Here is a 14,926-nt window from a genome sequence, read left to right as displayed (position 1 = left end):
ATATGATCTCTTTCAGAAAACAGAAGACGAGAGAAATACTTCCCAATTCATGTTATGAAACTAGTATTAACTGGATAAAAAAAAACCTAGACACAAAAACAAAAACAAAAGAAAACTATACTCATGAATACAGGCAGAAAAATCTTTTAAAATATTAGGAAATAGAATTCAGCAATATTTTTTAAAATATACACTATGATCAAGTGAAGTTTCTTCCAGTAATGCAAGGCTGGTTCAATATTTTAAAACAAATCAATGTAATCCACTATATTAACAGACTAAATAAGAAAAGTTGCATGACCATATCAATGCATGCAGCAAAGTATTTGACAAAATTCCTCAAAAGTCTCAGGAAAAAAAACAAACACAGGAATAGAGGGGAACTGCTTCAATTTGGTAAAGAGCCATCTATTAATACAAGCAACAACAAAAACAAAAACTACACCTTACAGTCTACATAATCTAACCACTGTTATTCAACATAGTGCTGGAAGTTCTAGCCAGTACAATAAGGCAAGAAAAAAACATAATAAAAGGCTCACAGATCAGAATGGGAGAAATAAAATTCTCCCTATTTGCAAATGACATGAAACACTGAGGTGTAAATCTAACAAAATATATTACAGGAATTGTAAGCTGAAAAGTATAAAATGCTAATGATCAAATCAAAGAAGATCTAAGTAAAGGGAGAGATATACCATGTTCATAGGTTGCAAGACTCAACATAGTAAAGGTATTATCTCCACCTGATCTATAGATTTAACACAATTTCTATCAAAACCCAGCAAGATCTCTGTACATATAAACAAGATTATTGTAAAAATTATATGGAAAGGCAAAGAAACTGGATTGGTTAAAACAATTTTGAAAAATTAAGAACAAAGGGAAAGAATTAGTTTATCTGATTTCAAGACTTATTACATAGCTACTGTAATCAAGACTGCAGGGTGCTGGTAGAGTGAGAGATACATAGATCAATGGAAACAGAAGAGATCCCAGAAATAGACCCACACAAATATGTCCAACTTATTTTTGACAAAGGGGCAAAAATCAATTTAATGGAGGAAATACTGTCTTTTTAACAAATGGTGCTGGAGCAATTGAATATCCATTGCTGCCCGCTCCCCGCCTCCCCCTTGGCCAAAAAAACAAACCTTAACCTAAATCTCATAGTATATATAAATAAAAATTAACTCAAAATGGACCACAGACATAAATGTCAAATGTAAAACCATAAGACTTTTAGAAACAAAAACAGAGGAAAAAAAATCATCTGGATCTAAGGCTAGATAGAGTTCTTAGACTTGATACCGAAAGAATGATACACAAAAGGAAAAACTGATAAACTGGACTTTATCAACATTAAAAAATGTTTTCTTTACAAAAGACTGTTAAAAGGATGAAAAGATAAGCTACGACTATTAGAGGCTATATAGATCAGAAGTAAGCACATGAAAAGATATTTGACATCATTAGCCATTAGTAAAATGCAAATTAAAATCACAATCAGGGAAGCGGACTTGGCCCAATGGATACGGCGTCCGCCTACCACATGGGAGGTCTGCGGTTCAAAGCCCGGGCCTCCTTGACCCGTGTGGAGCTGGTCCACGCGCAGTGCTGATGCACGCAAGGAGTGCCGTGTCACGTAGAGGAGCCCCACACACAAGGAGTGCACTCCGTAAGGAGAGCTGCCCAGGGGGAAAGAAAGCGCAGCCTGCCCAGGAATGGCGCTGCACACACGGAGAGCTGACACAAGATGACGCAAACAAAAAGAAACACAGATTCCTGGTGCCGCTGATAAGGATAGAAGCAGTCATAGAAGAACACACAGCAAATGGACACAGAGAGGAGACAACTGGGGGGGGCGGAGAAGGGGAGAGAAATAAATAAATAAATCTTTTAAAAAAATCACAAATATCATTATAAATCTATGACAGGTGAAATAAAAAATAGTGACTACACCAAGTGCTGTCAAGGATGTGGAGAAACTGGATCAATCATATTTTGCTGGTGGGAATATAGAATTTACAGCCACTTTGCAAAAGTTTGGCAGCTTCTTAAAAATTAAACATTTGCTACCCTACAACCCAGCAATCATACTCCTGAACATCTATCCCAGAGAAATGAAAACCATAGGTAGGAATTGTTTTAGCTGCCTAATTTGTAATAGCCAAAATCTTAGAACAATTCAGATGTCCTTCCCCAATGAATGGCTAACAGCACGTGGCCCACCCTACCAGGTCTAAGAGGAGAGTAAGGAGCCCCAAAGACGTCCGCCTCCTAGCCTCCAGAACCCACTCCGTGACCTGGAGCAGCAGCGGCATGAGGCAGTGCGGGGAGCTCAGGCTGGTATCAGCTAGCCTTAAACAGGGAGAAGAAAGTGTAGGACCCCAGCCCCATGTGACCACAGAGGCCTGGAACACGGACGGGGAGGCCGAGTGAGGACCGAGCGGCCCCTGGAGCACAAGGGCAGGAAGGCCAGCAGCCTGGAGAAGCGGGAGCCTCGGGACAGGAAGGAAGCCCTGCTGACCTGGGCCAGCCTGGGGAAACCCTTCTCTGCCTTCTGACCTCCAGCACTGTACGTAGAGATTTGCGCTGTTTTAAGCCACTACGTCTGTGGCAATTAGGAAAGTAATGCACCATGGACTCTAGTCTGCAATGAAGAGAAGGAGTTATTGATACACTCAACAACAAGCATGAATCTTGAGAGATGAAAAGAAAGCCAATTCCAAAAGGTCAGACGCGCTATGATCCATTTACATTGCATTATTGAAAAGAAAAAGTATAGAAGTAGCAAGAAGGGATCTGTGGTCGTCAAGCTAGGGCTGGAATGAAGTGGGCATGGCCAAGTGGGCATGGGGGTCCTGGTGGGTCCAGAATGTTCTGTGTCCTAATTCTATCAGTCAGGAGATGATAAGGTGGTGATAATGAACTACAGTTTTGCAAGATATTACATTCGGGAGAAACTGAGTTAAGGTACAGGGATCTCTGTATTATTTCTTGCAACTGCATGTGAATTTACAATTAACTCAAATAAAAAGTTTAATTTAAAAAAGTACTTTGGTGCTGATCTATTACTAGCCAATTTTCAATTTACAAGAAAAGTAAGAGCCAAATATTTTCTCAGGTAAGTCAAACAAAACAATCATTTTGACACTGCATGACAATATTCAAGTTGTAAAAACAAAAATCGGATAGCAAAAGCTGCCCGCCCCTCGTGAGGGAAAGCATTTCCACTGAGTTCTGGCGCAGGTGCGCATGGAGCCGCATGCCTTCACTTGCTCACTCGACGCAGAGGTTTCCAGAGCGCCGCTTCACGGGCACGGGCGGCGGCCCTGCGGGGCGGCAGAGAGGCCTGCCCGGGCCTGCAGGAACCTTCAGTGGGCTCACTCGGAGATGGCCTGGCCAGCGGACAGCTGTGCCCTTCACATGTCCTGCTCAGCCTGGCGACGGTGTCCACGGGACGTTTGGGGACAAGAGAAGGAAAGTGCCGCAGCCCATGTCCCCGCCCCAGTCTGCAGACGCCCTCTCAGTGTCACCAAGCCAAGCGGACAAAGGACCCCCGAGGCTCAGGGAAGGAGCCTCCCTCCCCCAAGCCCAGATCTCTCCAGGAAGCCTGAACTGGCCCAGGGCGGTCCGTCCTGTCCCTGGCTCCGTTCCCTGAGGCACCCAGGCGAGGACAGCAGGCGGCGGCAGAGGCTGGCACGCAGCGCCAGGGTGCGGCCTCCTCCCACGCACCTGGCCCCTCAGCGAGGGCGCCTTGCCATCTCTTCTGCCTTTAATGATTCTTTAAATCTTTTAAAAACTCAACCCTGAGTACACGTGCCCTTGCCTGACCCCTGGGGGACCTCCCCACTGCCTCAAGCCTGGTGCCGGCTTTCTCTCCCAGCTCAGCCAGCTCCTGCCTTCCCAGGACCCCTGCGTTCTCCCTTGCTGCCTTGGGGCTCCCTCCACCTGCACCCCTAACTGCCAGCTCCCTTCCCACCTGAACCCCTGCCCAGGCATCCACCCCGCAGCCCTGGCCCCACAGGCACCCGGTGACAGGGTGTCCACTGTCCTCCCCGTCTGCGCTGTGGGGCAGAGGGCAGCTTTCTGCCTTGTGCCCACTGAACCCCAGTCCTGGCCCACAGGAGGCTCTTGTGAAGATTTAAACACAGGGGACACAGACAATGAGCGCCGAGCCACCTCCGTTTCCACGGCTCCAAGAACAGTATACAACCAGGCTTTTAGTGGTTTCTAAAACGTGATCCTCATCACACGCCCAGTACATGGTGTACTGATCCACGCCTCCAGTCACCTGGTCTGCTGGCATCTGCTCTGTGCTGGGGCCACAATGGAGGGAGGCAGAGCCTGTGGGTGCAGGGCTCCGTGGAGGGACACAGCTGTCCACCACGCCCCATGAGGGACCCCTGTGTGCACCCAGCCAACCCTGCTGGAGGCCAGGCTGGTGGAGCAGAGCCCCAGGGCGCTGCACACTCCCAGCGGCTCAAGTCCACGATCACCCTCCCCTTTGTCTCAGACTCGGACTGACCAGCAGCCCCATCAGCAGCCAGCAGAGGGCCGAGTAAACACACTCACGAAAGAAACGTGCCCCAGAAGAGCAAGAAAAGCGACGGGGATCAGGAGGATGGCAGGAACCCAGAATCCTGCCCCATAAAACAAAAACAAAAACAAAACAACCAAGACCCGCCATGGCACTCGCCGTCACAGAGAGCCCTGGCCGTGCTCGCAGGCGGCTCTGCAGAGGCACCAGCAGGGACCAGGCCCCACAGCCCTTGCTTGGTACCGTCAGACTTACTACTTGGTGCCAATTGGATGAGTGAAGAAAGGACGCTCCCAGCTCCTGGACTTGCACTTGCCTGCTTAAGGAGGCGGAGGGGCTCCCCCTGCTTACCGACACCTGGAAGGGGTGTGTGAATCCTGTTTTCCCTCCACTAGGCTGTTCAGCATCTTCTCATTGCTTAGCGGAAATTCTTTGGATATTACGCTGATAAAGTCCTTTTCCTCTTTTGTTCCAATCTGTAACTAACCTTTTCCCAGGGTTTATAGTTTACCACAAAGACTTTTTTTATTTTGATGACATCAATTTTACCTATCCTCCCCTTCATAATTGGGGCTTTCCGCACTAGTTGAAGGGTGTGTCCCCACAAGACCGTAAGTCTAGATGCCTGTAATTGCTCTTAAAGCTTCTACAGTTTTCCTTTTTCTGGGGGCCTTTAGTCCATCCAGGATTTGTTTTTGGGTGTGAGTGAGGGAGAGAGATCATTGTTTTCCTAAAGGAAACCATGGTGCAAGTTCCACGTGGTGACCCATGGAGACCTCTGTCCTGCTCCACGGAGGCGCCAGGCGCCACGAGTCCTCTGCAGGCGTGGGCTGGCCGCAGGCTGCCTCCTGGGCCCACGGTGCCTTCAGGCCACCACAAACCTAGAGGTGACATTGCTCAGAAGACCGCCGTGCCCAGGAGCAAGGCGAAGAGCAGGAGTCGGCCTGGACTCGCGGTGGCCCTGAGAACACACGGGCTCTGACGGCGGCTGTCTTTAAACACGTGAGTTCTCTGTCCCAAGCCACTGCACCCGCAACAGGGCAGGAAAGAAGCCAATCTGGTAAAAGCAGGCTGCAAAAGGTTATTGCTGAATGAATAAATAAATGAACGTTTTGTAAAGCAGCTTATTTCAATTACTTTTAGCAGGGCCCACCCGGGGTAATTTTGTTTTTATTATTTTGTGCATGGTAAATAGATTATTAGTGTACAGGTATATGCATGTTAGCACATGCATAGATTAATGAGACCACTGCCACAATAGGACAGAAAACTCCCTCCCCTAGCTGGTCAGCACTGGTCTGTTCTCATCCCAAGAAGAGCCTTCTCCAAGTGACCATACAGATGAGTAAGAAGCATGGGACTTTTGAGTCTGGCCTCTTTCCCTCAGCAAATGCCTCTGAGCTTCAGTCATGCTTTGCATGTTTCAATCATTCATTCTTTTCTCCTGGTGAATAATATTTGTTCAGTCCACCCACTGAAGGACATTTGAGTTGCTTCCAGTTTGGGGACAATTATAAATAGAGCTGCCATAAACATTCATATATAGCCTTTTGTGTGACTGTAAGTTTACACTTCTCTAGGATAAATACTTAAAAGACTATAGAATAATATGTTAGTTTATGTTTAGTATTATAAGAACTGCCACACTTTGCCTTCCCACCTACAATTTAAGAGTGTTTCAGTTATTCCATATCACTGCCAGCACTTGGTAGTGTTAGTTTTTTATTAGATGGTTTTTAGTTATTCTACAAGATGTCTAAAACAATCTCATTGTGGTTTTAGTTTGCATTTCCCTAATGATTTAGGATGTGTATATTTTCATGTGCTTATTTGCTCCCTGTTTACCTTCTCTGGTGAAGTCAAGAACAACTCTTTTACCTATTTTTTTAATCATTTATTTCTTACTGTTGAACTTTGAGAGTTTATATAGTCTAATTACAAGTCCTTTAATGAATATATGATTTGCAAGTATTTTCTCCCCATTCTTTTCTTTTTGTCCTCAGAATGGTGTTTTGTTTTTTTTTTAATGTAAAAAAGTTTTATTTTTGGTGAAGATTAATTTATCTTTTTTTCTTTTATAGATGGTACATTTAGTGTTACATCTAAGAACTCTATTTCAAGGTCAGGAATAGTCTCTCTTATGTTTTCTTCTAAAGGTCTTGTAGTTTTATATGCGATATTCATATCAAAGGCCACTTTGAATTAATTTTTGTACAATCTTTGATATGGTTTGATTTAGGTCTATTACTTTATTACTAGATTTCTGTCTGCATCTATTTTTTCATTCTTCTGCTTTCCCTTTCCTGCCTTCATTTGAATGATTTGAAGTTTTTGTATTTTTTTTTTTTTAGGATTCCATTTTAATTCATTACATTTCTTACTGTATCTCTGTATAATTTTAAAAAACTTTTCATTCTAAAATAATTTCAGACTTACAGGACAGTTGCAAAAATAATGCAACCTACAATAGAGAGAAGCCAACACATAGAGAGAAGCCAGCACCACCCACCTCTAGATCCACTGCTTTTAATGTCTCGCCACCTTTGCTCTTCCTTCCTTCTCCCTCCCTCTCTTCCCTTCCTCTCTCCTTTCTTCTTCCTTCTTCTCTCCCTTCCTTTTTTCTTTTTTATCTATCTATCTATCTATCTATCTATCTATCTATCTATCTATCTATCTATCTATCTCTATCTCTATATTCTGAACGTTTGAGAGCAGATGGCACACATTCTTCTCTGAACATACGATACTTCCGTTTTCTACAAACGAGGATATTTACTTATGTAACCACCTTAAGTGCAGTTATCAAGTTCAAAAAATTTTTTAACTGTAGTAAAACCTCATTCTACATTCCAATTTTTATTATGTCCCAATAATGTCCCTTTGAGAGTTTTCTCTTCCCTTGCTAGATGCCATTAGGGGTCATGTATTACATTTAATTATCATTGTCTCTTTAGTTTCTCTTTCTTTCTCTCCCATTTTTTAGCATGGAAACATATACAACATAAATCTCCCCACCTCAACCCCTCTGTAGCATGCCATTCAGCAGGATTAATCACATTGGTGATACTGTAGGATCCTCACCACGTTCTGTTATTAGAACTTTCCCATCTCCCCAAACAAAAACCCTATACTAATTATGCATTAATGCCCCATTCTACCTGCCCTCACTCCTGGTAACCTGTACTCTAATTTCTGTGTCTGAAAGTTTGCATATTCTCTGATATTTGCTTTGTGGTTATTGTAGGGCATAAATTTAACATCCTAAATCTTTAACAATCCCATTTGCTTTGATACCAACATAATTCCAATAGCGCACACAAACTATGTTCCTATACCCCACTTGCCCCACCTTCATGTACTGCTGGTCGCAAATTGCATGTTTATACCTTGTAAGTTCAAAACCACTGATTTATATCACATATTATGTATTTGCTTTTTGGACTCTGTAAGAAATAAAAAGAAGAGTTGTAAGTCAAAAACGTACTAGCTTTGGACCCTCTACTTACCTATGTCATCACAAGCACTGGAGAGCTTTACTTCCTCAGGTGGCCTCAGGCCCTTGTCGAGTGTCCTTTCCTTTCGACCTCAGAACTCCCTTCAGCCGCTCTTCCTGGGCTGGTCTAGTGGGGAAGGAGACCCTCGGCTTTGTCCATCTGAGAAGGCCTCAATCTCTCCCTTAGTTCTGAAAGACAGTTTTGCTGGATATAGAATTCTTGGTTGGTGATTTTTCGCTCAAGCACTTTAAATGTCATCTTTCTGCCTGCTTGTCCTGATGGTTACCAGTAAGAAATCAGCCCTTCATCTGATGGAAGCGCCTTTGTATGGGACACACTACTTTCCTCTGGCAGCTTTCAGAATCCTCTCTGTATCTTTGGCATTTGATAATTTCTTTATAACCTGGCGTGTTGTGGATCTATTTTGATTTATATTGTTTGGAGTTCTTTGAGCTTCTTGAATATGCATATTCATGTCTTTCATCAAATTTAGGCAGTTTTAGCCATTATTTCTTTAAATATTCTCTCTGTCTCTTCCTCTCTTTCTTATTCTGGGACTCCCACAGTGCATATGCTGGTATATTTCACAATGTCCCACAAGCTCCTCAGGCTCTTTTAATTCGTCTTCATTCTTTCTTCCTTTTGCTCTTCAGACTGGATGATTTCAATAGTCTTTTCTTCAGGTTCACTGATTCTTCTTCCAGCTCCAATCTGCTGTTGAACTCTTTAGGGAATTATTAATTTCTGTTACTGTGGTCTTCAGTTCTGTTTGATTCTTTTTCATAATTTCCATCTCTCCATTGATATTGTCTTTGTGTTCATCTATTGTTTTCCTGATTTCTAATTTTCCTTTAGCTCTTTGAATATATTTCTAATCAATTTTTAAAGTCTTTGCCTGGAATGTCCCAGGTGTGATCTTCCTTATGCATGGTTTCTGATGCTTAAATTTTCTCCTTTGCTTGGACTGGCACATTGTTTCTTTGAATGTTCTGTAATCTTTCCCTGAAACCTGGACATTTTGATATTTTAATATGCTATTGCTAGAATTTAGACTCCGAGGCATCTGTTCCTTAAGCTTGTATCCAGCTAGCATTATGACAAAGCTTTCCTTGAATGCCAGGAACTAACATTAAAAAGAAGGAAAAAAAAGAAAAGGCCTTTCCCAGTCTTTTCAGGTTGATCTGTGGAATTGCTCTCCTTCAGGGCTTATCCACACGATAAGCTTAGGGAATAACTCCAGGCCAAAGCTTGGTCCTGTCTTGGGAACCTACACTGTCCTAGGAATTCCCTTATTTACACAGATACAAATTTCTCCTCTTCCCTAGGAAACAGTTTCCTCACGGTCCCCGGCACTGCACTGTACGTTCTACAGTCACCAATCCCTTGCCCCAGATAGCCACCTGCCTGTCTCCCACAGCGTTCTGTAGGAGAGTTTCGTGAGCGGCCTTCTATGTGTAGGGCAAGTTCTGGGGCAGCGAATCCTCAAGCCATTATAGACAGACTGGATACATACTCTGTTCCCTCTAAAACCATGATCCCAATCCACACTGGCAGCATGGGCTGGCTGTGTCGAGCTTGTAAGGGTTGGTGGAGGGGCAGCTAGTGAGGCAGGTTAGTCCAGGGAAAGGGAAGACCTGGGTCACAGCTGAGGCCTGGCAGACAACTGGCCGACAGATCACATGGCCAGCAGACCACATGACCACGAGACTCTGCCCGGAAAACTCCTGAGGGATCCTGTGAGATCCTGGCCGTGAGAATCACATTTGGAGCGAGAATCACGTTCGGAGCAAGAACCACATTTGGAATGAGAATCCTGTTTGGGGTCAAGGGAAAGTCCTGGATACCCTCAAAAGGCCTCACCACTGGCCCCCCTGGTAATTGACAGGTGGGCAACCAATCAGAGCCACAACGAGCTGGGGTCCCCTCAACATTATGAGGGGAGGAGGGAAGACTTTAAAAAGGCCTGACCTGGGGCCCTACGTGCACATCTCATCCTGCAGCCTGCCCACACTCCGTACTTTGGTCTGTGCACGTCTCTCATTTTCTTGTTTCTTGATAAACTCCTTACTCCCTTGCCTACCCTATGGCATGACCTTAAATTATTTTATGCAACATAAGTCAAGTACCTAGAAGCCCAGAACCCAGTCTTCTGCCAACACTAGGGTGCCACGAGATCCTACTGTTTTAAGTAGTTTTTTTTTTTTTTATTTGGTGCTTGCCTTGTTACAGCAGACCTTTACCTTTTTTTTTCCTGGAACTTTGAGAAAGCTGTTTCTGCCAGTTCTTGCTGATTGTGCAAACCTTCTGTGGGCGGATGAAGCCTGGAAGGATTTCACTCCACCATTTTGACTAGGGCGTCCCCAAAGTTTCAGTTTTATTTTCCTGAAAGCTTGTGTTGTGTGATTTTCATTGCTAAAATAAAAGTAGCCACATGCTTGATAATACTGCCACCAGTGAACATTTCAGAGTTTGGGTCACCGTTTCTAGAATTTACTTCCAAATCTTCCCAAAGTGCTTTTTCTTAGTATAATTTTATAAATATATAATCAGTGATAGCTTTAGGAATTATAATACATACCTTACATGCTAGTGTACTTAAATCAATACATTACCACTTTAGGTTAAATGTAGAAACCTTATCTCTTTACTTCCCCATTTATATATTAAATGTCATATGTATTGTACCCACATACATTTAAAATTCCATCAGATGTTATATTTTTTGTTCTCTACTGTCATACGTATTTTAAAGAACTGAAAGGGAGAAAAATAGTCTATTATTTTTTAACCAAGTTATCTTTCTTTACTCCTGATATTTCAGATTTTCTTCTGGTGTCATTTCCCTTCCATCTGAAAAATTCTGCCTTTAGAGCAGATCTGCTATGACAATTTTTTTTTTTTTTTTTTTTTAAGCTTTCCTTCATCTGAGAATGTCTTTGTTCCACCTACATTTCTGAAGGATATTTTCACTGAATATAGAGTTTGGTGTCGACAGTCCTTTGCTGTCAGCTCCTTGAAAAAAATGTTGTTTCACTGCCTTCCAGTCTCCATGATTTCTGGTGAGAAAACTGTAGTCATTTGATTTCTTGTTCCCCTCTATATAATACATCATTTTCTTTGCCTATTGTTTTTACCAGTTTGATGGTAATATGTGTGAACATGGGTTTCTTTGAGTTTATCCTGTTTGGATAAGCTTCTTGATTCTATATGTTTAAGCCTTCTGTCAAGTTTGTGAAGAGTTCAGCCATTATTTCTTCAAATATATATATATTTATATCACACTCTTTCTCCTCTATTGGGATTCTGATGAGTATTTGTCCCAAAAGGTCTCTGAAATTTATTCACTTTTCCAATCTTTTTTTTCTCTATACTGTTCAGATTTGACAATTTCTATTGATTATCTTTAAGTTCATTGACCTTTATCCTCTCCTCTCCAGACTCTTATTGAGTCCATCCAATGAACTTTTAAAATTTCAGTTATTGTATTTTTCAGGTCTAAAATTTCAATTCTTTTCTTTATCAGGTCTTCTATTTCCTTTCTTTCTTTCCATTTGTTTCAAGAGTACTTGTCCTTACTTCCTTGAACATGGTTATAATAGCTGCTTTAAAGTGTCTGCTGATTATTCAAACTATGATCATCTTGGGATATGCATCTGTTGATTGCCTTTTCCTTTTCATGATGTTGAGATTTCTTGGTTTTTCAAATATAAAGTAATATTGGATTGTATCCTGGAAATTCTGAATATTGTAAGACTCTGCTCTTGTTCAGATTGTATGTAGAATGTTGATATTTTTATTTTAGCAGGCTGAAAGTTCTAACCTATCTTCTGTGGGCTACAGCTCCAATAGCAGTTCAATTTTGGGAGCTTCTGCAGTGTTATGTCCTACCCATGTGCCACCGAGACATCAATATGGGACCTGGACAGTTGTCAACACTGTAGTTCTGTTGTTAAAGCATTTGGTGTGAGGTTTATGGTCAGATCCATATATGCAAAGGTCAAGGGTGTGCCCAAGAGTTCACATACAACTTTATAGGATCTTAATGTTCTCCTTTCTGTGATCTCCTCAAATGGCTCCCAGGAGCCCCCTTCCTGTCCTTCTGGCTAGAAATTGGGGCTTTAGTTTCACCACTGTGCTACACACTTGCTGCAATTGTATCTGCCTCTAGGGCCAAGTAGCAAGAGGAGAGTCATACAAACAGAGCCATAAGAGACTCTCATGCTCTTGGAAGCACAGTTCCTCTGGGTTGAGAGAAGGGTTTCGCCTGCACCACCACTTCCTTGAATGCTACCGCCACTACAAGATTGCCTAGGGGACGGAGTGGGAGAAAAACAGAAACAAAACCAAAGTAATTTTGTTTTCTTCCTGACTTTCCATGATGCATAAGAGATCTCTTTCCTGCTCTTCAGACCATTAATAAAGAGTTTCCTTTGGACTCTTCCTGTGGGTACCAATGTGCAGCTCTGGGTTTTAGGCTGCCTTTGAGTCCAGGCCAGGAAATACAGGAGGGAAAAAAATAGGAAATGCACTTCTGAGTTCTGGTTCCTTCATCAGTTTGTATGCTGCCACTGAATTTTCAAAGTCCTTAGAGAGCTGCTCCATGCATCCTGCCCTGAAGTTTTGGTTGCATTTAGTGGGAAAGATAGGGTGGTGTGTTTACTCCATGTTGGCCAGAACCAAAACCTCATTTTTTTTTTAAAATTTATTTCCTCTTTTGCCCCCCCGCCTCAGTTGTCTCCTCTCTGTGTCCATTTGCTGTGTGTTCTTCTGTGACTGTTTCTATCCTTATCAGCGGCACCAGGAATCTGTGTTTCTTTTTGTTGTGTCATCTTGTTGCATCAGCACTCCGTGTGTGCGGCGCCATTCCTGGGCAGGCTGTACTTTCTTTCGCGCTGGGCGGCTCTCCTTACGGGGCGCACTCCTTGCGTGTGGGGCTCCCCTATGCAGGGGACACCCCTGCATGGCACGGCACTCCTTGCGCGCCATCAGCACTGCACATGGGCCAGCTCCACACAGGTCAAGGAGGCCCGGGGTTTGACCCACAGACCTCCCATGTGGTAGACAGATGCCCTAACCACTGGGCCAAGTCTGCTTCCCTTCATTTAATTTTTGATACTGATTAAATTTTCATACTGGCTAAGTTTAAAGCCAATAGTGAAATTCTGATAAAACACATTTTCCAATCATTTTTCAAGAACGTTCAAATCAGTAGAATTCTAGTACAATAAAGAGTTATAATAGGAATTGATATTTAGCTATAGCAGCAGCAGTAGCAGAGAACAGAGCATGTGTTCCAAATGCTTTTACATACATAAATTCACTTAATGCTCGCAATAACCTCATACAGCAGGGGCTAGTCCTATCCCTGTCTAACATATTAGGGAATTGGGGTGTTATGGGACAGAGTTATGGCAACTGGGCTCAAGGGTCCGTGCTCTTTGCCATGAAACAAGCAGGTTATACTCTATTTTCATGTAGTCAAAAATAATGAGGGAATTTGTTTCAGATTTGAAATAGAGTTCCATGTTGGAAAGTGCCATGGAATATCCATGTTGTAAGGCTTCCTTGGGTGGTTGGTAAATAGGTTTGGATATTAAAGTATTAAAGGTTTTATATGTCTAGTGGAGTTTATAATAGTAATCACGGTAACTACAAGTGTACCAGGCCAACAAATGCCCTGAGTTTGCTGTGCACATGTGCTTTCTCACCAGAGACGGGAAGAGGAGCCGTGTGGCTAGGGACCACCGTCTGTGGCACACGTGGGCTGCAGGGAGCTCAGGTCAGGTCTGACAGCTCTGGCTGTGCATCTGTTGGCTGAGCGCTGCTGGGAGCTGCTCCCAGGGCCTCAGCTGTCTGGGGGATGTGGCGATGGAAGGAACCACAGGGAAGAGTGAGCAGACTTGACTGATTATATTTAACAGCTCAGTGCCCACATCAGGCTGCATGAGGGCCAGGGCAACAGGAACTGACAGAGCTTATTAGCTGCTTCATGCTTCTTGAGAAACTCACAAGGCATATTATGCCCTGGAGGCCCCTGAGGACAGGGGACACTCTGTAACTTAATGCTCTTGCCAGCCACACTTAGCTTTAGAAAAGCATCAGCACTCACAGCCCGGACCCCAGCCAGCACTGTGCACAGCCTGTTCCCTTGTCACTCAAGGGTCCAGACAGACCAAGTGCTGGGGTGGGAGCCTGCTCACCTGCCCCCGCTGCAGAGGCCGAGGCGTGGGGAGGCCTCACGGTTGGTCAAAGTGAAGCTTTTCTTTCCGACGACTCCCAGGCTTCACCGGGAGGCTGGCGTTCTCCATCCGACTGTTAGGGCAAGTGCTCAGGCACCTAGCCTGTAACCCACAGACCTCCCATCCCTTCAAATGTACACTTCAAGGCTGGCAATACCCTCAACCCTGAGACCCGTGTCCCTGTCCCTGGCTCTGAGAGCCTCTCTCTGCTGAGGTGGTCACGTGTATGTGGCCTTTCCCGGCATCTCTGGCTGCAGGGACCCATCGACTCCAGCCTGTGCCAGTGCACAGCAGGTTCTCCACAAGATGCAGATGCTCTACTGCCCAGAGGCCCCGTGCCACAACGGGGGGCCAGAGCACACCCTGAGGAAGCGTTCCCAGGTAACAGCCCTCACGCATGGCTGATGCCCTCTGCTCCAGCAGCGGCTCAGCCTTCAGGATGGGAGGGCCCCGGCTTAGCCATGGCTGGGTGGCTCACTGTTGGGTGCGGAGCTCCTGCTGAGGGCTGGAGCTGCTGGCAATCCACAGGCTTAACAACAATTTCCACCTCACCCCACAAACATGTGTTCCAATTAGGTCAAGATCCAAAAGCTGTAGGTGAGAGTTCAACTACTGGAAAGACGTGAAGGAGAACTTCTTTATGGTCTCAG

The 14,926-nt window shown here is 44.1% G+C and overlaps 1 protein-coding gene across 11 annotated transcripts in view; it reads right to left on the bottom strand.

The window, feature by feature from the left end:
* The window catches only part of PCBP3 (poly(rC) binding protein 3), a 398,007-nt gene that overhangs the window by 48,161 nt on the left and 334,920 nt on the right, over positions 1-14,926 (bottom strand). Inside the window, exon 1 of one of the 11 annotated variants that reach the window (XM_058296371.1) lies at positions 8,050-8,127. The exons of the other annotated variants lie outside the window; for them this stretch is intronic. The gene's annotated coding sequence lies outside the window, so the exon portion shown is untranslated. Of the gene's footprint in view, positions 1-8,049; positions 8,128-14,926 lie in introns of those variants that run through there. 11 annotated transcript variants of the gene reach the window in all.

The sequence above is a fragment of the Dasypus novemcinctus genome, chromosome 4 (genome assembly GCF_030445035.2).
Source record: "Dasypus novemcinctus isolate mDasNov1 chromosome 4, mDasNov1.1.hap2, whole genome shotgun sequence".
Lineage (NCBI taxonomy): Eukaryota > Metazoa > Chordata > Mammalia > Cingulata > Dasypodidae > Dasypus > Dasypus novemcinctus.
The sequence above is the reverse complement of the archived record's forward strand: the minus strand, read 5'-3'. Positions and strand labels throughout refer to the sequence as shown.